Genomic DNA, 3891 nt, shown 5'->3' on the forward strand with positions numbered 1-3891 from the left:
ACATACCCAGCAGATAAAATTATATCCAAAGTAGAAATGTCCCAAGCCAAATTTTACCTCTCTCTGTTTTATTTGCAACATAAACTGCCAAATCTAATTAAAATAAATAATTTAGTAAGCGTTAAATATGTACTATTATTCTTGACAGTACGGATACTTGCATAAATTTTATCAAAAGGATGAGTAAATTTAAGACATTATTATAAAACGTTAATTATGATACTTTGTCGCAGATATTAAGGCTCCGCTGACTAGTCGCAGCGGCCGTGTTGAAATTGTGACGTTAGAAGCGTGGAATGACACATTAATTTATAACAATTAATAAAACCATAAAGTATGTATTACAGGCAATAGAAGTCGACACTGGTTATCAATCAGCGCAATTTTTGTTAATACTGAAAATACAAACCTTAACTTTGAACATTTGCGTCTTTATCAGCAATCTTTCCCCCTAGCGCAACGATTGGAATATTGCATGACAAAATGCTATCTCCAACGTTTTTTCTCTTAAAAAATGAACTGTTTACTGTTGTGAGATAAGTCGTTGCACTAGGGGGTCGATTCTGTATCTTCAATCAAGGTGAAGATTACAAAAGTGAGCAAATTTATTAGATATTGACCAATGAAATTATCAGTATTCTAGTAAATTCACTCACTTTTGTGATTTTCACCTCGTTTCAAGATAAAGAATCGATCCCTAGGAGGAAAGATTGCTGATGAAGACTCAAACTATGAGTGGAAACGTTCAAAGTTAAGGTTTATATTTTTAGTATTAAGAAAAATTGCGCTAATTGATAACCAGCGTCGACTCCTATTGCCTGTAATACATATTTCATGGTTTTATTAATTGTTTTAATTAAAGAAGTCTAAAAAAACTTATATATATATTAGGTTTTTATTAATTTGTTATTAATCACATTAATTTATGTTGCACGCCATTTTTAAATAAAGACATTTTGATGGAACAAAATGAGGAGATCGCTTTAAAACACTTCTAAAAATTGATGAAAAATGTCCTGTCCTCCCAGGACAGTAAATGATCGTAAAAGGCACGTAAAGTGAACCTATATTCGGGCAGTAACAAATGGTCTGACAGATGTTGAAACGAGTAAAACGTACGTTTTTACATATAAAATTCCAAGATAACTTTAGTTCTCATCGATAATTACGACTTTGAGAAGTACGAGAAAAGTCACATTTTCACAAACAAATAATAACGAAATGGCATGCAATATAAATTTCGTCATCAAAACATCACTTTTTTCCACGCCTACAAATTTAGCCATTTATCGTGGTGCGGTGCTGTAACACTACGCTGTAACTACGTTGAATGTATGACTATCGATTTCGCCAGACCGCCGTCTGAGGGTCCGCGCACAAAGATGGTCGGAACTGTTTCCGATTGAGTGGTAATTGTAAGTCATTGTCGTAGGTCAACGCACAATGATTTTACGTAAACGACATACGTAAAACTATTGTTCGTTGACTTACAACAACGACTTACGATTACGACTCAGTCGGAAACAGTTGCGACCATCTTTGTGCGCGGACCCTGAATTTGTATCGCTACCGTCAACGTAGAGTTCTTGGCTGAGTAGTAAGGAGCCTTAAAGAGCAAACCTATCCCTTACTTTTAATAACATTTTGTTATTTTTAACTTCAATATGTGTCAAAATCAATCCATTTTTTAGTTTCAAAGTAAAGCGTTCATATTAATATTTGAACTTATTGTTACTATATAATAAATTAAATTTGAGTTAAATTTAATACATTTTCAAGAATTAAGTTATTTAACCACAATGTTATAGTAAAATTAACGACATATTGAGTACAAGCAAGGCCGATATACAGAAATGGTTAAACAATAAATAACTCAAAATGAATATAATACAATACTATGAATTTAACATATTGTATTCTTTTATATGTATTTTTAGGATATCTGTAAGTATCAACACCAGCTACAAAACCCTTATAAATTATTTTCAATTCTATATGCCAAAACGTACTGAGCTTATTTTGCAGAATATTTGTAGTGCGATAGTAGGATACAGACCGTATGATAGTAGAATATTGACAGTACAATGAAGTATCATATTAGAATATTGATAATATGAAATAACTTTTAAAAACTCGCTTATGTTATATAAAATAAAAAATTTTTGAAACTCTTTCTAACTTGTCCTTACGTGTGGCGTTAGAATGTGCGTACAAGTAGGGTAGGTAGTCCAACAGTGAACCAATAGTACACTAGGAACCATTGCGATATTTCGTAAATGCAACATTATCAGATTGTGCTGCTATCATGCAGCGACTCGTATTTGAACCCCTCCTCGGTTCCCCAGTCGACTGGCAGATCGCGCCAAGAACGACCATGTAATGTCACATTTTAAGAATTTTGGGTTACAAAGTAAATTTTTTTCGTAAGTTTTACGTATTTTTTATGTTTTTGTTGTTATACCTATAATTTTTTTTATTGTGCAATAGTTTTATGTGCACATTTGGCTTTATTATTCTGTAAGTAACTTTTTCTATTACATTATTTTACCACATTATTTAGAGGATTATCGTGGAAAAGGCTAGGTGGTCTTCAATGAATCATTTTGACGTAGTGAACAATGAACGATGGTATATTGTAGACCACATAACCTTTTTTACGATATCCTTAAAAATAATAATTTATTGTAATAATTATTTAGAATACTGCCTCTCCCCCCACCTAAAATTTCAATAAAAATATATTTATTTGACGCGTTTTCACTCAAAACGAAAGAAAAACGCGGTGGTCGGCCTTGTGAATCCTCAACACCTCTTATAATTATCTATTTTATAAATAAACATTTTAAAATATAGCAAAACTAAAATAATCCCAACAATTCGCAGTATAAAACATGTAAATCATTATTAAAAATAGCATGGTTCATTGTGTAACATCCCTTGTTCACAATGAACCATTTCCCGTTTTTTAAAATAATCGAAATTGTAACTAAATTTCAGGGATAACTTAAAAATTATTATTTACAGTATGTAGTCAACTAAATTCATAAACTGTATGCAAAAATTCAGACCTTCAATTCAATAATTGAAAGAAATACGAGCCTCTGAAATTTACATGGTTCATAGTTGGAACACTTAAAATATATAAAAGAATAACACAATTGTTATGTAATATCCCCATTTTGTACACACTCATTCAATGACATATATGTTGATATCCAGATTTTTAGTCTAGTAAAATTGCGCATAAGAAATTAAAATTCTAAAATTAAATTTTATATTGTAATTATTTACCAGTTTACGTAAATCCTCTTCGAGATTATAACTGGACAATTTGTGAAGAATTGCTACTGTCTCATTTACCTGAAATTATATCAACATAAAACGAAAGTTTGTAGTAAATCTGAAAACTTTGCATTCAATGAATAAAATTTCAAATAAAACTTTGACATGTGTAATTTTATTGTTGCTTGTGCTTATTATTCTAGTAATAACTAGTTATTAATTCATTTGTTCTATTATAATATATACCTCATTATAAACAGTTTGACATACGTAGTGTAATGTGAGAAATAAAATGTTCCTCAAAACGAAATCAGACCATGTAATTAAATAGACTAAAGCATAAATAAAGCCCCATATATTGCGATATTTAATCTTATCATACACCATTTGACAGACAGATAAAGCTGTAAAAAAGTACCATACCATTTGCATTGACATTTGTACTTTCAATACTTTATTTAGTTTGCGTGATATAAGGCATAGTTGTAGGTGGACGTGCCTGTAAATAGATTGTAATTGTTATAATTAATCAAACCGAAAGACATACACGAGAAGTATACTAAGGAAATTATATTTTTAACGTAGAATTCGATATAAACTGTAGTGTTT

Source organism: Trachymyrmex cornetzi, unplaced genomic scaffold (assembly GCF_001594075.2).
Source record: "Trachymyrmex cornetzi isolate Tcor2-1 unplaced genomic scaffold, Tcor1.1 scaffold725, whole genome shotgun sequence".
Classification (NCBI taxonomy): domain Eukaryota; kingdom Metazoa; phylum Arthropoda; class Insecta; order Hymenoptera; family Formicidae; genus Trachymyrmex; species Trachymyrmex cornetzi.